Here is a 25,075-nt window from a genome sequence, read left to right as displayed (position 1 = left end):
ATCTATTTTGCCTATTAAGATTAATTTATTATTAAATCCACTTTTTATCGTGATTGACATATATCATACACAAAAACATATTTAGCACTAATGAAAAACGAAAAAAATAAATAAAACACGCACATTATGAATACTTTACACGAATTTCCCTTTTCGTGGACATTGACTATTTCTCACACAATAAACGTGATTGGAAATCTTTATCGCACTTGCACTTAAATTAATTTTCATATGAGGTAAATAGGGAGAACATGGGCGGACGGGTGATATGGGCCGAAAGAAGGTTTCTTCGTTGTAGCGCAGCAAGTACAAGATGAAATTTCTTGTTGCGTGGGTTAGAAGGAGTATTGGAGCCTCGGATGCGACTGTAAGTTGTGTGAAACGTGGAAGTAGAAATTTAAGAGAATGCTAATGGTTTGAAGGTAAGTTATGTACAATGTTCTTGCCTCATAAAATGCCTGTTGTTATCTTGCACCTATAAAACATAAGATTTTGTCCGAATATATAAAACAATTACGAGAACTTGGTTACTCATCTGTAGAGACCAAGGTGTTTTCTTTGTTCGCAAGCCATGACGTGCGTTGCAGAATCGTGTACGAACAGTGTTGCAAACCTAAATAAAATATAGCAAGATGGAGGTAATATGAGTTGGTCATTCAAGGAAATATGGGTACGTGGATTTATGTGGAGAATATGGTGAAGAGACAAAAGGTCTCGTAAAAGTGACACAGGGTACGTTTCAAATACAGGGCTCGAAACGTTGAACAGCGAGTAAGCCTCGCAAGTATGAATCCTGACCCGTCCCGTGAAAAAAAGTAAATAAAAAAATCGAAAACAAACACATTCAAAATTTGGAAACTTCCTGTTATACAGTAAAACATATATAATATTTCACGTAAATTTTAGGCACAGTATGCAGTTCCAAAGAATGGGGAGCAGACGAAAATCTTCTGATGTTGAAAAGGAGAAGGAAGTTTACAACGACAAAGATAGGTAAGACGACGATGAACTCCGAAGTTACTGAGGACAACACTGATTCTCATTGTTCAGTGTGCCAAGGGTGGTCCCAGGCACGTAGCCAAGGGGGTCCAGGGGGTCCGGACTCCTCCTTAAAGAGACCAGAAATGAAAAAAATTAAGGAAGGATTAAACAAATTAAAATGAGAAAAAGAAGGATTAACGTTAAAAATAATAATAATAAAAAAACTAAAGGAAGCCTTCGGTTACTCTTTCTTATGAGGAGGTTTGTATTATTTGCAATACATGGTGGCGAGCTGTGCGAGATATCCTGGAAGAGTCAGGGAATTTGAAATTTCTAGAAAAGTTACTGAAGTCTCAGAATTTCTGCTACTATTCAGGGAGATTTGAAGCTTCTGAAAGCATAGTGTCATTGTGTAACAGCATGGACATTTTTTATCATAATTTTTCGTCATCGCATCCTTGCAGTATCAAACATGTTATTTCAAGAAACATTTTCTACTGCTCCTTTAATCTGTCATTTGGAACCGACAGTAGTTGGCGGAATAATAATAAAAAAAATTTTGTGTGGAATGTTCTGTTAGCATTTGATTCAACAGAGAAAGGAACACATATATTGTAAAATAGTTTACAAGACATTATTGAATATGTAGTTTTTATAATAGTGAATATGTACTTTTTATAATAGTTGGGGTCATAATGAAAGGAAAATTCTTATATTTGAATAAACTGAGGAAGAACGGAAATATTGTAAAATCTTCAATACGGTTTTTTATTATTACTATTTTACTCGAGATTTCTTCATAGTTTTTTTATTAAAATACTTACCAACATATCCCCATTTTATTGTCCTAACAAACCAATATATGTTGATAGTAAAGTAGTTTAGATTGATCAAGCTCCTGGGCCTTCAGATTTTTTCACCCCCTCCCCCCGCATTACGAAATCCTGGCTAAACGAACCAATATATGTTTCAGTAAAATAGTTTAGAATGATCGAGCCCCTGGTGTGATGACCACAGTATTTCATGTCACGGACCCCCCTTCACGAAATCCTGGCTACGTGCCTGGTGGTTCAATGATGATCATAATGGAGAACAATGAGTCAAGTGTACACGATGTTTGATGTGGTATCATTTTGCCTTTGTTCATTTTGAAAGCAAAAAGTTTATCTGTCCTCAGTGTCCTTAGGCAGAATTCTTAACTTCACGAGTTCCATGTTATATTTTTCATTTACAAGTTAGTTTCTCGTAATATTGAGTTCCTAATATTGTCTATAAGAGTATGTTTGTCACTACTTTTTGTACAAAGCTTATTACTGTAGAAGTTATGTATACTGTGGGACGGTTAGTTAATGTATTTGTATTGCTCATATTTCCCACACTCTAAGCCATGTTACCTTTAATTTTGGGGTAATATGGGTTATTTCACATGTGTCGCAATTATGCGTGTAGGACTAAACAGCAAGCGTAGTGTACTAATGTTTGTTAATACTTCTATGGCGTAATACACAAGCTTTGTTACTACCGAATGTTGTTTCAATTGTTTAATAAATTACTGTAATGCTGAGCTTTATTTCGGAAACTTCCCATATTCCCCTATTCACCTTATGCACTGGGGAAATTATGCGAGAATGGGCTAATTCACTGGGTGTGTTTACGTTTCCTTCTATATGTTATGGAACGTTCCTGAGGCGCGTACAAACTCAAGAAAACTTTCTCACTAAAAAGAATCAAATAGTACGTCCCTTAGTTTCGCTTTGCTGTCACTAAATATGTTCAACATAGAGTGTCATGAACGGCGCATGAGGATTATGATGAAGTACTTTCAAATGTTTTGAAATACTTAAAATTGTTCGTTGTACGCTAAAAAGTTTCTTGAGTTGAGCCCTGTGATGACAAAAGGTGGTCTGAACTACTGTGGCGCAGTTTACAAAACTGGGAAAGAACACAATGGTCTCTCTGTATCAACTAGCAAGTAGAAACAACTGCTAAATCATCATATTAAATGATGTCATTGAAACAGTGAAATTTATATTTTCTTTACATGTAAATTATATATGGAAATCAATATCTTATCTTCTAATACAGTATAAATAAAATAAAGAGTTTGTGTGTTTGTCTGTCTGTCTGTCTGTGATCGGCCAGAGGACCAGACGAGTGGACCGAAAGTTACCAAATTTTGGTCATCGGTACCTTGGCCCTTGGAACCTTGGCCCTCAAAACGAAGCCCTTTTTTTAAATTCGAACCAGGGGGGTCTCAGGAGTGGCGTTTACCGGAACCGGGTTTGGAACCAGACAAATTGACCGAGAGTTACCAAATTTTAGTCATGAATACCTTGGTTCAGGCTCCAGACCAGAGTTAAACCTTTTGTCAAAATTCGAACCAGAGGGTTTCAGGGGGGCGTTTAGCGGGACATGTAAAAGTAGTAGAAAATGACCGATATTAGTGCCGAAATCATAGTTTTCGCGGTCGCTGAAATCAATGGTGAAACTCCGATCGCATTAAATTCCAAATTCACGCTATTCTGCTCCGGGCCGGGGGTCACCGGGGAAATACCGAGACATGTAAAAGTAATCCAAATGACCGATATTAGTGTCAAATCGATAGTTTTCGCGGTCGCTGAAATCAATAGTGACTAGTGTTGTCACGAGACGAGACAGAACCCTTTTAGACGAGACATATGACAAGACAGACTACTTGTCTCGTCTCGAAATAAAAACGCTGGCGGGAATGACCAAGATTGAAATTGCCAGTGGTCCTATAGATTGCAAAAGGAAAATCCCCTTTGTGAGAAAACATGTTGAAAAGCGTCCATAGAAAAGTGTCCTCCGTCTATTGAATGAAAGAATCGTGATACATGAGCTTCCAGGAATATCATACTTAATCTCTTGTCCCAAACTCTCCTTGCTGTAAACTGGGGAGTTCTCATTTTTTTCACTTCTCTCTCGAATGATGACAAACAAAACAAAGAGAGGGAAGATTTTTACAAGGTTAAGAAACCGAACTACCACCAACATCTATTCAATTTGAAAACTGGGTAAGGTCTACACACATCACAGGCTGTGGTTGAAAGTTCTGGCTGAAGTGGCGGAAGAGAAAGGACTACAATTGTCTTTATTCTCTGGTGGCGGTATTATTTTTGCTAAATGTACCGAAAACGGCAATTGAAGTACGTCATCTTGCAACTAAAATTTTGTCTCCTCTCTTTCTCTCTCTCTCTCTCTCTCTCTCTCTCACACACACACACACACACACACACACACACATATATATATATATATATATATATATATATATATATATATATATATATATATATATATATATAAACACACTTTTACCATTTTACCAATCGCTCGCTTACAGTAGTCATGTTGTAAAATTCACCTCTTCGTTTGGGAGCCGGGCGAAGGACAAAGAAAGAAAAGATATTGTCGATGAACGCTTCAAAAATGAAATGAAATCTTAAAGTTAAACGTCCCACGCTTATGCCGGGAACGCTTCAAATTGTTTGCTTACGGCAAATTTATGGTACTAACAATAAAACTGGTGAAGAAGAGGTTTTACAGGGGGGCCTTTCTTTTGTTACGAGGAAATGTTTGATCTGACCAGAGTGCGAAATTGCCCTCTGCTTCCATGTTGAGAGGAGGGGAATTTTTCCCTTTCCTAGTGAAGAATATTAATTAGGACCTGAATTATCTTCAAAAGTGGTTTCTTACAGGCGCAAAAAACCTTTCGAACTTGATAAGTGTAAAGAACATTTGGTATAATATTCATGGAACTCCGTTGAAAGCAGAAAATATCATAAGAATAATCAAAATTCGAACATTGAAGAACATAATTAACAGAAAAGAAATAGGATACTCAAACCATACTTTTAACCCTGCTATAAAATGTATATCCTATATTTTTACTTATTCCTTACTCCTATGAAAGTAACCTGGCGAGGATATTCTCTTCAAATTTTTCAGACTGAAATCCTTTTATCCTGTACGATTTCGCCCCCTGATACAATACGGAAAAACAAATGCTGTTAAAATCCATACACATGACCCTTCCGGGACTCAACCCGGGGCCTTCAAGCCGATGGTCTATCGCCGCAGACCGCTTGGTTTGGTATAAAGGTGTACGTTGTATGATTACGAATAGATCACGACAATATAAGAAACTTTAATCCAAAATGGCCACCCAAATATAATTTTTAGACCACTAGCTAATTTTGGTGTACTGTCATGAGTTTGTTACACAAACGGGGCAACCACCATATAAGGACACACACCCCGTGGGTATGGGAACAGATTTGTACCATGGAGGTGTAGACTGGCCCCAAGCATTCTTTCCTCCGATGTGTCGTTCAGCACTTTAAGTAGAGCTTACTGTGCAGTAACCTCTAAAATTTCAATCAAATACTTTCCATTACTCAATAAAATTATTTGGTTCCAAGCTAACAAAAAAAAATAATAATAATAATAATTGCAACAAATCTAAACATCGTAGTTTTTGGATTGGTATGGGTTAACACTGTGAAACCTAAAGACTGGAATATATGAAATCAAAGTGTACACACACATATACCTCTCTCTCTCTCTCTCTCTCTCTCTCTCTATATATATATATATATATATATATATATATATATATATATATATACACTGGACAAAAATTAGTCACCTTTGTGCAGAAGGAGAGATGAATCGTAAAGCCTGTACAGATGGCGCAGCAGTCGAGTCACGTGCACAATTGTGCGCGCACTGCCTCTGCGGAACCATAAGGCAGCTTCAGTCAGTGAGACAAGTGTGTTGCAAGTGGACAGTGTCCGTCAAAATGGGTAAAAGTAACGATGTAACAGAGTGGCAAAAAGGGGCAATCGTGTTTGGCCATGTCCATGGCCATACATTGAGGGAAGTTGCTGGATTTGTTGGTGTTTTGCAGCGAACTGTTCAACGCGTGTGCAAGCAGTGGTGTCATACACGTGGCCACGAATCATGGCGTCAGAATTGTGGTCGGAAGAAGATCATGACTGAAAGGGACCAGAGACGCGCTTCTCGACTTGTGAATGAAAATCGGTTCCAAACCCGACAGGAATTGCTGCAGACAGTGAATGCAGGTCCATCCTAACCTGTTAGCGAAAGAACATTACGATGGGAACTGCATGCATTGAACATTTGGAGTCGGGCACCTCGCAAGGGGCCATTGCTCACACAGGCACATAAAGCTGCGCGTCTTCAATGGGCCAGAAATCACCAAACGTGGACAGTAGCTGACTGGCGGAAGGTATTGTAGTCTGACGAATCACGTTTTTGCTTGTATTCCAATGACGCACGTCGTCGAGTGCACCGAAGGCCACATGAAGCCTTTCATTCTGAATGTGTGCAAGGGCATGTTCAAGCCGGAGGTGGGTCTGTGATGTTTTGAGGGTGTTTTTCTTATCATGAATTGGGCCCACTTACTGAGGTCACCACTACAATGAACCATCATGTGTATTTGAACATTCTGGATGAGCAAGTGTTGCCTTTCAGTCAACATCTTCATGATGAGTATGCTGTGGAGACTCCTATTTTTCAAGAGGACAACAGCAACGTTCATAGGGCTGGAACAATTTGTGTGTGGTATGATGAACACTCCCGAACCCTCTTCCATCTAGATTGCCTGCAAATTCACCAGACTTGAACCCCATCGAGAACCTGCGGGACATGTTGGAACAGCGGGTAAAACGCCGAAATCGGCATCCACGCAGTTTGGCGGATTTGCGCGATCAAATCCTGAACGAGTGGCTTCAACTGGATGTGACATACCTGCAAAATATTGTGGACTCGCTTCCAAACCGAATCCAGGCGGTTATCAAAGCCAGAGGTGGTGTTACACGCTATTAATTACTACTGTTCACGAATTCTTGAGGGGTGACTAATTTTTTGTCCGGTGAGTGTACTGACACTATAAAGCAAGTGGGCTGATAGTATACGGTAGTGTCGGGGATGATGACACCTTTACATCGAACTTTGCTTGTCGTGTAAACATTATTTGACATTAGTGTCTTCATCTTCGACGTACCTATAAGCAATTTACTGTATATTCGTGTGACTAGTGAAACAAATTTCAATGTTTCAGAATGTAAAAAAAAAAAAAAAGCCAGGGTCGAGAAGCCTCAGATAACTAACATCAGAGATATATTATTTTGTAAGCTATTTGTCCTTACCTTGTGAGCTTATTTGAATTTATTTTTAAGACCTTTAGGCAACTTTGGCCCACCCCGAATAGATGATGGGAAAATTAGTGGAATGAAGATAATGATAGGATACAAGACAACTTCGAGAAAAGACACACACTCGATGTTTGTCCACCACAAAGCTCACATGGCACTAACCGAGATCGAACCGACTACCACACACACCAGAGGTGAATGCTTCACGGTGTAGCTACCGTGACATTTCTTGTCTTGTGTGTTCTGGGTAATAACTTACTTGTATTTTGATTAGCATGGTGCAGTCTGCTACATTTTACTTTCGTTCCCATGGTATGCCGCTATATTTTTTACGAGACAAGATGAGACAAACGAGTCGAAACGAGACAATACGGGACAAAACCTCTCGAGACGAGATGTGAGACGGGACGAGCACATTTTTTCGAGAGGAGACAGCCTGAAGTCTCGTCTCGTGGCAATACTAATGGCGACACTTCCATTAGCGATGACTTGCAAATTTAGTTACAATTGTATGCAGGCCTGGAGTCTGCGGGATGGTATACCGAGACGTGGAAAAAATAGCCCAAAATGACGGATATTAGTATCAAATCCATAGTTTTCGCGGTCGCTGAGATCAATGGTGATACTCCCACAGTAGTTGTGAGGCATCTAGAACTCAATCATAAATATTCATGAGTAAGGAGATTTTCAACATTTTAGCAGTTCCTAATGCAAGGGCGGTTGACAGTTTGAAGAATTGATACACCTTTTTTCCGCATATTAATGATCTTGTAAATAACACAGAAGAAATACGATAATATATGCACCTGCGTACGGATATTGTATACGGAAAAGAGAACATGACGTATAATAAATGTTTTCCGCCTAAAGAAATGCTAACTGGACAAGCAGAATATTAAAAGACCTTTAGGAAATAAAATATGCAGATCCCACACGTATAACAAGATAACATATTGTTTGATTCATTTATATGCATGACATGTAACACGGCAGCGGATGTTGGTCGTTGCAATGGAATATCACGTGATGGACGAAGCATATTAAATACCCGGTGGTTTTTTTTTAGTGAAAAGGAGTTATAGATTGGTTTTAAAACATGAATTTACCGAAACCTTTCAATCTTAGTACAAGAAAAGAAAGTGATTTCACAGAATCGGTATCTTTGCCGAGGACAGAGTTTTCAACATTGCCGGAAGTGACACCGCAATTTCGGCCATTGGAAACAGAAGTTAACCCGGCCAACTTGGATGTATTAGCATCTTTACCGGGAACAGAGTTTTCATCCCAACTGGTGGTGAGCCCGCAATATCCACCATTGGAAACAGAAGTTACCCCGGTCAACTTGGATGTATTGACGGTTTTATCGGGGACATCCCAACCGGTGGTGAGCCCGCATCCTCCGCCACTGGAAGCAGAAGTTTTCCCGTTACTTGATTTTGATCATGAAATAGATGAATATCCCCCTACACCTTCACTAACAGTGAGTAATTCCCCGGTGCAGAATTAGGAGTTGGAAGAATTTTTGAATTTACCATGTGAGTGTACTCTAGAACGTACATCATTGGATTATATAAAAGACTGTATAATATACTGGAAACCAGACGATATATGCATTTATTCGCTTGCGGGTTTGGAGACGGCAGTCAATGGACACATGATTGCTTGGTGTTGGATACGGAATCTCTTGAACGGAAAGCTATAGATGCCGTAACAAAAGTTGAGGTTCGTGAAGAATTATTATCAATTTACAGAAAAAAAAAGCATGGACAGCCTTTTCGATGATATGGAATTTCATTGAACGTTTCCGAGATCTTGTGTGGGACTTTGAATATAGGCCCACGCTATTGAAAATTTTACTACAGAAATATTATGGAAAATACGAAGACGTATGGTGAATTGTGCGTTTTCAATTTTAATTGTTTGATTTCCTTTTATTATTATTATCTATATTAATCATGTATTGTGGTAGTGAGAATTGTGGACAAAACATTAGTGAAAGTTGTGTGTAGAAACTATAGTTGTATACTTACGCTCAAATGGAATAAGTGGTATGCAGCATAATCCTGGAACTTTTCTTGAAAAGCACTTGTTGAATGATAAGACTTAGGTAGAACTCTTTGAAATCTTTCATGAACGACATGATGAAATTTCAATCACAAACTTCATGTTGAAAACTGGTGTATGGTTAAAAATACTGAATTTATTTGACAACTTATTCCAGTTGTCATGGAGCGTTCGTGTGAAATTTCAGTTTGCTATAAAGTGTATATTGTAGACACACAGGGATTTAAGATTTCCCCGAATGAATTTGTGATACGTGAATTTTGTCTTAGTGCGTGTGATGATACATTAAATTTCCACTGTTTAGTAAAAGTACAATGTGAATTTAACGATTTACCAATAGGTTGCCAGAAACAAATCGATTGGCTTACACACCACTTGCATGGCTTGTCGTGGTCTAGTAAGACTGGCTATTTCGTATCACATATTCGGAATATTATTATTATTATTATTATTTTGTGCATCAGATGCAACTTTCCTTTGTAAAGCTGAGGAAAAATCCATTTGGTTAAAGAAAATCTTTGCACTAGCAAACGTTGTGGATTTGGAAAGAAAAGGTTGTCCACCATTAGCAGAATGAAAATCGGTATGTGCATATCGAAATGCACAGCAATTGAATTATTGGTGGAAAAATGAACGATCCACAACCCTTACTAAGGGCATACCAAGTTTAATGTTTTCATTGTAACCTTAAAATTATTGTAAGAAAGAGATATTTTATGGAGAAATAAAAATATAAATTTTTAAAAAATTGGTATTTATTTATTTCTAAAAATCAACAAACATCTACTTCTTTCTTTTTCATTATCTTTTCTACATGTGTTATGACAAGCTTATCATTATTTTTTTATTTTTATGATTAAACATTGCAATACAGTTTTGAAATGAAACACCACGTATCATATAATACAGAAAATATAATACAAAGTATCCACACATGATAGAATGATTATCTTGAACTTGTACAGTATTTACAAAATAGAGTTTACAATTCCTTTGTAAGAACTGTTGAATTAGTTTAGGCACACCCTGTGCCAAAGAATCAAAATAGTACCCATGTTTATTGTTATCGATATAGATCGCTACCCAATGGCTACCAGTAAATCAGACTTGTCCAAATTAATAATCAGCCCTACTGGGTGTTGAACAAGTATAGGTAAACGATCAATGGGATAAATTCCATTCACATTTGCACCACCAATACAGTCCTTTAGTAACACTTGTAATAATTGATCACTGTACATGTTATTAGTCTATTTCGTCCTTACTTTTTCCTTTTGTTATAGTTTTGATGGAACATACGTTGCACTATTTGGATTTACGTATAAAACATAACCATAGACTTTTAAGTATTCGGCATATAATAAAGCTTCAGGCACACAACACTAAAATTGTCCAAATCTGTGTTTTAAATAAGCACAAGAGTAGACATGAAATCCTAAGGTAGAAGCTTTTGGGCACTGTAAATCTTCTAAATTCACAACAGTCCGTTCCAATAGTTGCTGCAGATAGTCCTGACGTGTCTTACCATAAGTATACAAGGTGCAGGTATTGGCCCAATACTGTTTCAATATAGTAGATAACAATGAGTAATCTACATCGCCATCGTACCAGTCAATACCATAATCATGTACTAGATGTTTATTCGAAAGTATGAGGGGCACACACAATTCATGTAATGGATATGGTTTAAAAATCCAGCTTTGTACAAAGGGGATATCAGGATTTACAATTGCAAGTTCCTTAATAATAATATGATCATTTTTATCGTTGAACGCAGAGAAGTGAACAATAACCCTCATGGCACTAAAATGACGAAATTTTACATTGTATGATCAGTATATACATTCCCGTCTTTATCAATTTGAATGAGATAATCAAATTGAGCGTACACAATACATGTAATGGAATTTTGTAGAGGTTGAGAAAATGATAATTTTAAATTGACAAGGGAATCACATATGACATCCCACGTAGAATCATCTAATGTTCCTGTTGGAGATAGAATGAACGGGTACAAAGTGTATCCATGTCGAAATTCTTCACAGGAAATTGTATGTGAATGATCTTGATAATATATACCGGTACCGGAAAACAGAGTGGAATATGTCTGAACATATAATCCATTTGCAAAATCAGGAGTGAGGACTGTCGGTGGAATTGATTTTGAACCAACTTGTAATTGCAGCTTGTTAATGTTAAAATGTTGAAATTCAAAAGGGTTTACATGTGGTTGACCATCAAATGCAGCGTTTGATACAAAACCTATAACGACACCTTTTGGTACTTTACGCAAAAATAAATTATCGAGATTATATGAACTTACTTCTGCGGGAATGATATATGTACGAGTTTCAATACGAGTAAGAGGTATGTTGGCCGGAATGTGTTCCATGCCAGCATTGATTTGCATAGCTAAGTCGGCAGCAATATCTAGACGCTTCACGTGAAGTGTTACGTCTTCAAGTTTGACTTTATATGCTGTATTTCTAGCAGACATTAAACAAAATGTATCTTTTGTACAATGTAATTTTACACGTAAACATACTTTATTAGGAACCATACATCTCACACCGGCAATATCAGCATGGATACGGCAACATATCGAATGATGCACTATTTCTAACATACTGGGCACGATTTGTAAATCCAGTATTTGCATTGCCTAATACATTAAATTGGTTTGCAGTATCTTTATACCATAATCACCCAGTTAAATGGGTTCGAGCGGCATCGCTACAATAATTTAATAATGTTTCTATATAAGCACGGTACGGATATGAACCAGATGATGAACTAATTAATTTATCATTTAATAAAACATCAACTTGACTAAATAACGAATGAAGAAAATTATTTACAGGTGCAACAATATCCGCCTCAACTAAATTTTTGTAATTTTACATTTTACATAGAGATACAAATATGCAGTGTGAATAAAATCACCAGTTTCACCAAGTACAACAAATTCAATTGGTCCTTCTGACGATAAAGTAGAAACAGGACGATATTCAACAGTGGGAGATGACTCAATAGCAGTTTGAGTCATTGGAATAGTAAACAAATCAAGTTCATTTGTACAAATTCAGGACTTCTTCCAGTGAGCAAAGCCATGATTAACTAAATATATCACCGGAATATTTTCGATTACGTTTAACCGGAGGACCGAATTGTACAACAGCAGGAGCCTTACGTTTTCGTGGCCGTCTCTTACAACTAACGGTTAACAACTGACTAAATTTATTTGCAGCTTTAGTTTTTAATGTTTCTCCACCTTCTTCTATGCGAGACGAACGGATTCTTTAAATGGGCGGTCTTCCAATACATCACCTGCAACGTGTATTCCCGTTTGTAACGCCTACCAGCCTAGAGCTTTGGCACCTTGCTTTAATAAAGGTAATGCAAAACGAAATAAACCATTAAAGAAACTACCAATCCCATGACCCAGTTGAAAAACTAGACCTGAAAAGAAGGGGAGGCCACGTCCCCGCTGATAATACCTATGTTGCTTTATCATTTTCCAGGAGAACGTTTAAAATGAAGTGTCACTGTCAATGTCCCGGAACGAAATGGTAAATTTCGCCCTGCGTGGTCCTTTAGTAGTATTTCAACACTGTTAGAGCACAATTTAGAAAGTGGTATATAGTGAATATCTTGATATCGTAACGTTTGAATTTTCCCATAATTCATATTGCCAACAGTTGCAATACGTAGTAAGGGAGCTTGCTTATCTCCCACCTATTGATATTTAATAAGATCAGTATACACAAAAATTTGAAAAGGATATCCAATATCTAAGTATGGTTGTTTAAATCCCTGTTTTTGAATAACGAGGTCATTATTTTTCATGAAATCCTAGTTGTATAGCCAAAGTAGGTGAAGTGTTACGAATTCAACATTTGGTTCAGAAGTAACGTGAATAATAGTGGAAGCGTTAAATCGTATAAATTCTGAAACTTTGTTTAATTATTCCAGTGTGTGTTCAATGTTTGCATAATATCCAGGAGTAATTTTACTTTTCATAATTTCATGACCTTCTTATTTGTACCAAACGATATTTTCATCTTCGGTGACATTATGACACGTTAAAGGAATATATATTTCACTCAATCCGACACACCAATCCGTATCTGGTAAACGTACAGTATTTTTCAAATTATTAATGAAATGAGTAGGACTATTTTTAGGATAAATGTCTGTATTTCGATTTGAAACCAGGGTAATGTAGAAGCTTTCTTCTATGCTTTTAGAAATCATTTTCGTTTAAAGTGAAGTGTCAAGTTCGAAGTTCCAAAACGAAATGGTAAGTTTATTCCGTGTTCATCTTTTAAGTTTACTTCTATCGTATCAAAATATTTCTTTTCGACTTTCATGTACTGCGGGTTATGAAATAAAATATTTTTGATTCGTCCATACCGCTCTTAAAATATACTAATTTTACGAAGTAAAGGTCCAATCTCTTCTTGTTGTTTTACAATATCCAAACATACGTTAACTTCTGTTGGAATATCATAATCAAGGTTACAGGGATGTTTTCCCCGAGGTGTCAGGAATTTTTCCCTATTTTGATTTTTTATATACACCACTGAATTATAAAAATTTGAATTTTCATTCATAAAACCGAGTATATGTTGTAAACGTTTAGTTGTGTCTAAAATACACCGATCACGTGACCGGAAGGAATGCTGAATATACACCTGATTCTTAAAATAATTATATTTTTTTATACGTACTTTCTCGGGGATTAGATTTAAGATGGCACTAATGGATGCATAATATACCTTCGTTACTTTAACACGATATTGAATATATTCACCATCAATAAATGTATCGATTGTAATTTGTTCACCCGGACCGACATTATAAAATCTCCACGGTATATTAACCCGGGAACGGTCGAGTTTTGATGCGTGACGCAAGCGGTCGACACGTGAGCGCGGCGCTCACTTACAATATAATCGTTTCTATGGCTGTTTTAGACTTTACATGGGATTTATTTTGAACACATTTCTATATGTTGACATTTTGTGATTTATAGTAATAATAATAATAATAATAATAATAATAATAATAATAATAATAATAATAATAATAATAATAATAATAATAATAATAATAATAATAATAATAATTATTATTATTATTATTATTATTATTATTATTATTATTATTAATAAAATAAAATCGCAAATAAAATTATAATGCGTTTATACAAAACCATTTCTTATTATAAATTATATCTATTTTTATTATTAATTTTTTTTATGATATCAATTTCTGTTATCATATGAACAGAACAATTAGTTAATTATCATTATCACATAATATTACATTTTTATTATTATCACATAAGGATTACATTTTCTTAAAAAAATTATATAATTGTAGCGCGTTTTCAGTATATGCTCTTCATATGTTCATGCTATACATATTTTGAGTTGGAAAATGTTTAATGACATTAAAGATATAAATATCTTAGTCTAAACACTCTACTTATGTCTCTTGGTACTACAGTAGGTATTTCAATAAGACACAGTTCTTTTCTATGTCTCATCACTGTCTTGATATCACCCATTACACTTCCAGCAGATGCTGACAGTGTGGTTCCTACAGAATGGCACTTCAGAAGCAGCATATCGTACAGTTTTTTTTATTATTATTTAGCAAGCCACAGCTGAATCTGCTCCTTGTTATTGTTCATGATCTCAGAAAAATCATTCACGCTGTTATTCGACGGGTGAGCGTGGCGCTCACAAATTACGCATTGTCACTTTTATCAGTGGTGCCCCCCCCCCTCGTGTCCATGACGCACCCCCCAATTGCCTATCCGTAGGTGTTCTTCCATGAAAAAAAATATTTTCGATTTATTTTTACACCCTCTCAAACATATTTATATAGAATTTAACCCCCCCCCAAATATTTCAATGACGCAGTTTGCGTCATAGCCCCCCCTTGTGGGCACCCCTGCTTTTATAAGGCCAGTGCTACTCCAGTGCAAGAGATTGAAAAGGTTACACTTCATTCTTATACACAAGACATATCAAGAGACAGCTAGACGGTGCCTCAAGTCTGTAACCCCACTAGGGAGGATTTGAAACGAAAACATGCTAGAGTGAGTGCTGCGCTCACGTGTCGACCGTTGGCGGGTTAATTTGTGTTAAGCCCACAACCCATTCTCCTTCCGTTAAATCTATGGCTCGTGCAAGTTTTACTCGAAATAAGGATGTTGTATTATTAAAAAAAGAGTACTACTTGCATTGGAGGGTAACGTCACGTAAAATCCGTCTTTCAATGACGAATTCATTATGCAGACTGAATACTAGATACTCGAATGCACGAATTCATACTTTCTGGGTAGCCTAACCATTTTACGAAAACCCACCCTTTCTTACGTTTAAGAACTTTTTCAATTAAATAGGCCTTGTTTGAGCTTAGAAATATTTTTTTGTAATTCTTCAGCATAAAATATTCCTTTAATTTAATCACCATTCCAGTCTTTTAATTTATAAGTTACAAGATTTGATTTCACACACTTATGAACGGGAACGGGAAATATTTCTCGAGACCAATTCGGGCAAATAACCTTTTTCAAGTTTATATTTATATTTAGTAATGCGAACATTATCTCCTGCTTGGAATCTACAGGTTAATTTCTTTTTATTTACAGTCTTTCCGTACAGTGTATTCCACACTTGATTGATATTTGAATCATTTACTTTTGCGGGTGTCATTTTAATAGTTGAATGATAACTGTGTTTATAATTGTGTACAATTTGATCTAAAACATCAATGTACCGATACGTATTTCTTGCAGTAAAATAACGATATATTTTACTTTTAATGTTACGAATCACTCTTTCTATTACTAACGCACATTTCATTTCCGAATGTACACTATAATGATTAATCCCAAAATCTTTAAACACTTCTTTACATAGCGATTATAAAATTCTGACCCTAAGTCAGTTTGAACGTGAACCAGTGATGGCACTTGGTTTAAAATTGAAGTTATTTCATTAGCCATTTCCGGCCTTTTCTTTGTTTTTACAGGAATGCAATACAAGTACCGCGAAAAAATGTCAATTGCACATAAAATATAGCGATATCCGTCATTATACTTTGCAATATTTTGCATGTGCGCCAAATCGAATTATAATGTTTCATTAGAAGCACTAACATAATATTGTTTCCGTGGAAATGTTTTTCGTATTGGAGCGTGCATTGTATATACATCTTGTGATGCTAACCATTCTTTAATTTTCTTTCGGGATAATGTTGTTTTACGTTATAATGTACTAACACTGGATAAAGATGCAAGATCTGAATACTTGTAATAGATTTTTGATAATTTTGTCATTTTTTATTTACATTTTATATTCTTTCCAATATCGGTATACATTAGCTTTAATTGCGGGAGATACTGCAGTCGAAGAAGAATGCCGTTTTCGAATTTTACTGCCAGTTACTTTCGGGGTTGCAAAAGCAGGTGAAGGCGGTCCTGGTGTACGTGAACTAATAAATTCCCGAGGAACATTAATATCATACAAAAACGCTTTAAAGGACTGTAATCCTACTGGTTGTGTTGAATATTTCTGTGTACGAACAACATCATTCACTAAGACAATAATATTGGAACCGGGAATGATATTTCAATAGATAGTTTGATTGCATAGTACCTGTTTGATCACACGAGATTTTCTGTGTATTACTGAGTTGTTTAAGTAATAAATCCGTTTTCCTTCGAGGCGTTTTCGGTACTGATTGCAATATATCGAGTACAAGAGTTAAAATACCGCTATCTGTATAACTACTTGCATTTTCTGAGTCAACAATTGGTAAGGCAATCGGATTTTCCGGTGTGGGACCCGATTTATAATGTAAATATTGATGTAATACTTACTGATACAATTTCCATTTTTGTTCTCCACTCATATCTGTACGTTGTAAGATTTCACTCATATCTTTATTTAATCTTGATTGATGTGCTTCATGCGTCTTTAAATTAGATTTTATTCTATGAAGTGCATTTTCTGGAACTAATAGCATTTTACGTAATACCGATAGGTTATCTTCCAAAAATTGTTGAAGCTAAAGAACCAATGAGTGGCCCGAGAATTAATGGAAGTAATGCACCACCTTTCTGTAGTAATAATTGCTTTTTCTTTTTAAGAGAAAGTTTTGACGAGAGAGCACGAAAGATCTTATGTCTACGGAGCCTTTGCTTCTGAATTAATGACATGGTGGATATTTCCTTTTATAGAGTTTTTCGCTACTTGTGATATGGTACGAACCAAATCACCTGGTGAGTTTTGAAGAATCACTCTCCGATCGGATGGCTTGCATGTTGCAAGCGTGCAGAGTGTATTATAATGATGTTTTTCCTTCAACATCTTGATGCCAACTAAACATAAAACGGTGTGGCCGCGTTTTTAACACTAGTGTACACATGCATTATTTCTCCGGGAAATATATTTGTTCTCAGTCGTAGAGCATCATGTGTTTGTTGTGTAAGATCAAACAATAAATACATGTGCGGTTTTCGTCTAATTTCCTCAAAGACATCCACGAGTTGTTTGGTTTCACGAGGCATAATTTGTCTAGCTAAATATTCAATTTGTGACTTATCACATGGATTCTTAAATACCACTATATAATGTGCATTTGAACTAATATCTCGAGCATGCCGGTTTTTTGGAAATAAATTTTGAACAATAAATATTATGGTTAATTTCTTATGATGAGCGTACTTGGTAAATAATTTGGCCACATCGTCATTTGTTTCTGACATTAAATCTTCTAATATGAGTAATGAATTTTCACTTATATCAAAAGTATTCATATCGGGGATTCCTTCCAGAAAACGTATTTTTGCATCAACGCCAAGTTTGGTATAACTGCGCCATAACACCACACAATTCCTTTAAAGGAAACATTAAACATATCATTTCTTTCTTTGATTAATAGATTGACAAAATGAGTTTTACCAGCGCGTGACGGACCTGCTACGAGAATAGTGCAGGGATGTTGAAAACGTAACATCTTCGTTGCAAATGACACAATGTGATAGAAACTCTGCTTTTTATTCCCCAAAAAACGAGTCTGTGGACAATCAATTATGAGATCTATAGCCATACGGAACAGTAACACTTTTTGGTACGTCAGCCACTATGTCAGCGTCTATTCGTCTGCGTTTACTGGTCACCATTCGATGTGTCTTTAGTTCTCTTCCAGAAAAGATGTCGAAATCTGGTTTCCGAACCATTTTGGATGGCATTTCAATTACAGTTTTCTCCGATTCCCCGTCACTAAATCATAAAAAACATCAAAATTAATTTTATCACTTGTTCTGTGATTTAATGTTATTCCGCGTATTTTATATACATATTTCATCTCCCCACTAGCATTGCGTAAAGCGTAGGCGTAATTCTTTGCACCTAATACTATTACTTTACGTATTTCCCAACCCACGGGAACTTCGTTCGTTAACCCACCCAAATAAGAACTTAATTTTAATGGGAGTTGCTCCTCTTTTCTTTGTATGAACATGATACTTTCCGTATCGTAGTAGATTACATTCTGCTCCCCAACACTTTTTAGTAGGTCATACAACCACAGTCGTGCCCATGATGTTATGAACGCCGTTAGCGCAACATTTGAAAATGTTAATGGGAATTTTTCACTCTCACAGTCTTTATATTGAATAATTAGATGATTGTCACCAACTGGTGTTACAGCTTGAATTTCATATTTAGGATCTGTTAAAATTTTCAAAAAATCATCTGCTGTATCAGCAATTGTGCAGTGCGAAATGTCTGTTCTCTGTCCCAATTTCCCGGATTCAAAAACAGCTTTGCTGTACTGCGCAGGCCTGGATTATATTCTGTTTTCATAATATCATTGTATGGATTGGATGGGAAGGATTGGAAAATATAAATCCGAGGGTGGAAGAACACTGCACTACAAGTTCATGAATGTTTCGCACACTGGGGAAATTGGGGCTATTATGTACTTTAGGTACATTCACAGGCATGCCTCGTTTACACATTACAGTTGGATAAAGTGATGTGACATCTACGTAAACCACATATTCATCATCTGCACAGTCTACATATAACTTAAAATTTTCTGTTCTACCTCCTTGATAGCCAGATTTTGGAATGAGAGGATCACGAATATGTTTGCACCGTTGTTCGAGAATATTCTGTATATGTTTATCACGCTTTACCATTGCATCCCATTCACATTCCCAGATTTCTATTAAATTATAACCTAGTTTTTTCAGATAGTTGCGGCAGTGCACTGTTTGTTCGTATCTCTTCTCAAAAGTGTTGTACGCACCATTTTCTTTGCATAAAATGATATTTCTATTATCTTTATAGCAAAATTTACAGGCGTGTCAGTAACATTCCATAAATTGGTATATAGTGTTTGTTTTTGTGTCAAAACCATCCACTGTATGTCTCCGAAACCGTTCCTCTAACGCATTATTCGAAGTAACAATAGATCTCTTTGTTATGTGTTCCATATACTTCAGCCATATTAATGCTTTAATACTCTGTTGTTGAGTAAGTTGGAACCCGTTTGGAGGAATAACTGGAATTCTGTTTTCAATCAAATGATGACACTGGTACGTCAACATTGCTAGACTGGCAATCGTTCTGCTGGAACTAAAACACTCAATACCATTTGTTTTCTCTTCAGTCATGGAGGTAAATTTATTCATTGCCTCCGCCAACATACGCACATCGTTCAGGCAGCACTCCAACAATTCTTTCTGAAAATAAAAAAATATCACCATTCCGTACTCACTCTTCATGCCACAGCATAAGTTCTGCCCGGTCTGATGCATTACGTGAGTCAGGGTCATAGTAATGCAATGCCGGCCATTCTCCAACATAATTTTGATGTTCCTCTGTATTAAAGAGGTATGGAAAATCTCCCGTTTTCAATTCAACATTGAATCCTAATGTTTTCGGTAATTTGGATAATTTTACACGAAGATAAAGAAAAGTATTCGAAAATAAAACCGATTACTGATACTAATTTGAAATATCTTTTGACCGTGCATAAGAACATGAGTTTTTTTGTTTTTCAATAAGTGTCCGAACACAAAATAGACTATCATATCACGAATTATTGTGAGCAAGTGCCAAAATGATCTGATATTCTGGCCTTTCCGTAAGTACATGTCCAATAAATGCCTCCATAGTTGTAAAAGAAAACATGCGGTTCCCGGATAATTTATCTCCGCACTTAAAACACAAACTATAACTCCAGTATTTATACAGTGAAGACATACATTCAAACAACAATACAAATTTACGGCATGCTCCCGTTCATCTTTCTCATTTGGTGTTAATAACATTGCTTCCACATCAAATATAATGTACAAAAACCGTTCAGTGCCTTTTAGCTTACACTTTTGAACAAAACATCGATGACCAACAGTTACGTGCACCTTACAAAGACCACATAGTAGTCGCAGCATACATGAGCTGATTTTCCTTTTCTCATATCGTAAATTACAGCACATGCGTTACACAATTTCACGTAATCACACGTGGATTTCTTTATTCAGTGTTAAATGATTATTAAAACAAATGCCTTCAGCGAAGTTTCTATTACATTGCGTGCAATGTACTAGTTTCGCGTTATTTTCTTTAATATGGGAATGTTCACATTACGAACATCTCATCAGGCATTGGTGAGCACTCCTATCTGATCTAAATCCATCCAAGCACGAAAAGCAAAAATTACTCTTACCCATAAATGAATATTCTTAGTGGATAGAAAATGGCCCACAGTATCCCCTATCTGATACAAAATAAATATCTTTTTCTCCGCATTTATTCCTGCGTAGCATACCACAGGTCTTCTGAAATTTTCCGGTAGTTCATATACTACAATTTGATAATTCTTTTTCAATAAGTAATTTTGAAAGCAACTTCATCTTCCAAATTAAATCCATGCTTCCGTTCAAAGTACATTTTGCGTCCTTACATAATTTCTCTGCTTTATTCTGCCATGTTTTTCGCGTAGGCAGGGTCATATCATATAAAGCCTGATAACTTTGTTAATGTTTTGTAATCAAACATACTATGGATGTTGGCAGACAGAATAAATCGCTAGCCTTTGTGGCCACCACATGATTCTTCAAAAAAGCACTAATTTCTGCATATTTTCTTACCGCTGCGCGCTTTGGTATAGCCTGTCCGTGTAATCCGTCAACGATGTCAAACCAAAATTCTATTTGATTCCCTAAAAGAAATTATTCGTTGCTATTTAGTACGTTGTCCACCGTTCTAAGAACCATATCGGTATTCAAATTTTGACGTTTTCGCCATGAAAAAAGCACTTCTTTATTCAAAAGATCTTTGTCGGAATTTATTCTTAAACCGACAAAATCGTGGAGTCGTGTATCCCTCAGAACTGTAGAGAGCGCACAATCCATCATGGACGTAATATAATCCATGGGATTTCTAATTACATGTTGCGCCGTTCGTTTTACAATAATTTCCACCCCTTTCATATTGAAACGCGGGTACTCTTTCACATTTCTTCCCACAATTTCAAGCATATTACACTCTGTTTCATTCCCTCAGTAGGGGACATATGTATGTTTTGCCCCACTTTCCCCCTCCACCCCTAACTATCAAAATTTTATGAACCCACCCCTGACTATTGTACTTTAACACAGAGGGATACCCCAAAGTGAGATTGAATATGCTTTTATGACATTTAAAATCATAAAAACTTACATCTAAAACTTATAACTAAAACTACACTACATATAATTACATCTACTCCTCTTCTATCTTATAATGTCCCCAAGCTAACGTATTTACACCATCTCGTAGTATATATCTTTTATCGTCTGAGGAATCTAATGCTAGCTTATGAACGGTTATACTATATATATCATGCTTATAACTTCTAATAAGGTTTATGTCTTTATACGTTTTAACATTTTTAAATAAGCTTTCTTTATAATCATCAAACTGCAACTCCTTGGCAACTACGCATTTAGTTACTCCTTTAGCTTTTTTCTCTTCTTTATTTTCTACTCTATAAGCATACATCTTTGATCTCAATCCAATAAACTCTGTCATTATCTTACCTTTATTCTCATCTTTCATCTTACCTATTACTTTTTTGTTTATTAGTGGTAGTTCATATATGTTATTTTCCTTGTATTCACTCGTGTCAAACTGTTCAATTATTTCTGCTATATCTTTGTAAAAGTCTTCAGTCTCAATCTCATATATAAAGCTATCGGTATCCATATAACATAAATCTATATTGTTTCCATATTTCGACTTCATCGTGTTATAATGAAAATCATACATTAACAGTTTTGATAGTTCTAATACACTCATACCAACATATATTGGCTTATTAAACGTTAATCGCTCTTTTTTATATGTATAGCACACAAGTTCTCACTAAATATTGTTCTGTAATCAAAGTTAGGTTTAGCAATTAATGCTTCTACCCTCTTAGGATCACATTCTAATTGTATGGGCTGTCTTTTTCGAATATTTTCCATTGTTTTCCCGAATACTGAGTTATTCATGAGCTTATAAAAATCTTTTTCGAACTCATTTTTAGCTTGTGTTCTCATCTCTGTATTTAAATCAATGTATTTCTTTAGCCAGTATGATTGTTTAAACTCTAATACCCTATGCACTTTCTTCAATCTCATTCCAAGTGACATATATAGTTTTAAGTTCCTATAGTGAATTACATATCTTTCCTTATTGTAAAGCGTTGTTAATAATTTCGATTGTTTTGAGCCGGGTGGACACATGTTCTCTGGAGCTAATGGTAAATCAGAATGTTTGTTATGTAAATGCTTTGGATATTCTAAATCTACTTCTAATATGTAGCCAGTTTCTGAGTCATCTGGAATGTTCTTTATATCTATGTAAGGTTTAACCCACTTAAAGTCTTTATAAGGCATGTATTGACTCATCGCCCATCCATATAAGTTGTTTGCGTCTAGATATGCTAGGTATGTTGAACACTCATCCTTATTATAATCTTGCATATATTTGTTGTTAGCTTTTACATATCTTTTACTGCATTGTGAGATTCCTCCTCGTATGCCCTTTTCTAGCATTAGTATTTTATCATAATCAGTCAACATTTCTAAGTTAATTTTAGTCATCTTTAACATTGCATCCCACGATAGACCTGGTGCTGTATAATACCAAGCAGGATCTAATCCATATGCCTTTAAACACACATCTCTAAAGTTTTCAAATATATCTGTTAATTGAAGGACATCTGTTTTGTTATAATGTTCAGTTAAGTCCTCCAATAACTCTAGATTGAATGCTTTACAAACTCGTACATGAAGCTTATGACGTTCAGGACTCATTTTTTCTCCTGTTAATCTGTTTGTAAATTTGTCTGGAGATAATGGAACAGGTTCTTTCAATTTTTCAAATGAATCAACATAATCAAATGGATAATCACCTTTAGTATTAACTAGATCAAGTTTATCAATCAGGAAAAACTTTAATGTTTCTCGAAATTGTTCTGGCTTTAAATTCTTTGTTAACTCTGCTAAACTCTTTGGCATAAATCTAAATGAATCAACAAATCTTAAATTTATTCCATCTTTTTTGATCCTGCTTTTACATATTTTTCATATGTTATGTACCTTTCCTCATTATTAGCGATCAGTTTAATTTTCTGAGTATCATAAGCTAACTCCTTAATAAACAAATGCGTATCATAGCCAGTTAAGTTGTGAAGAAATACAGGAACAAAGTTGGGTTTTTTATAGTTTAAATTGCAATAGCTGTGAGCTGCACCTCTAAACTTTCTAGTTAAATGATCATGATCTCTTACCTTTGCTTTATTTTTATTTATCTTATACAAACATTTTTAAGTCATGCTTCCATTCTTCTATTTTTTCACTCATATCATCTTTATCCTTGTAGAACTGTATTTTTTTCTTCAGTATATTTATTTTTTTCTCAACAGCTGGTGGTAAGTCATTCAAGTTTTTCTCACATATATGACAAGTATCCGAACTGTTATAAACTTCTATTTCCTCCTCATTAAGCGGGGTCATATTAACTACTCTGTTATATATTTTCATAATTTCTATTGCTTCTTTTTGTAACATTTCAATAAATACTTTCGCAGCATCTGGACCTATATAACTAACAGGGGCTTTGTAGTCTCCATTTGAATACTTGACATAGTAACAAAAACTCATTGGCTTATTCTTTTGATATTTTACTGTTTTACTACAATTATGCTCTATTTTTAACTTACATAAGATACATTCAAAGTCAGCAATTATCGTAAATGGAACTCTTAATGATCGATTATAGTTTTGAAACTTTATTTGATTGTCATATGGTTTAGGAAGTTCTATTCTAACAGCCACATGCTTTTTACAATATAGCTCATGGTTTTGCAACTGCTTCTCATTTCTAAAGTGCCTTGTTAAACATCTATCACAAAAGTATAACTTCTCAGTATGTTTTGTCACTTGACTTCTTATTAATCGTGATAGGTCTTTTATCCAACAAAAATGATTGTTTTTTTCATCTTTTACATATAATAAATTGATATGAGTTTCCTGCTTATTTTTTGTGATTTGAAGTGGATATACATTATAGTTCTTGTCATAGCTGTAAACATTGATGGAGATATTACTTCTTTTTTCAAATTTAACTATATCTTTTAACTGTACAGGAAACTCAATACCATCACAATATTTCTTTTGTAATTCATTAACAAGTTGTTTATAATGAGAGGGTCTTTGAGAATTTTTTGAAACGGTTCTATCAATAGGTTTTAAATAACTTGCAATA

General features: G+C 35.5%; 1 protein-coding gene across 3 annotated transcripts in view; it reads right to left on the bottom strand.

Moving 5' to 3' along the window:
* LOC145688409 (uncharacterized) overlaps positions 1-25,075 on the bottom strand; it is a 420,154-nt gene that overhangs the window by 35,486 nt on the left and 359,593 nt on the right. The gene's annotated exons all lie outside the window — the stretch shown is intronic.

Source organism: Thermobia domestica, chromosome 6 (assembly GCF_964235325.1).
Source record: "Thermobia domestica chromosome 6, izTheDome1.hap1.1, whole genome shotgun sequence".
Lineage (NCBI taxonomy): Eukaryota > Metazoa > Arthropoda > Insecta > Zygentoma > Lepismatidae > Thermobia > Thermobia domestica.
This window is presented reverse-complemented; position numbering and strand designations above follow the sequence as displayed.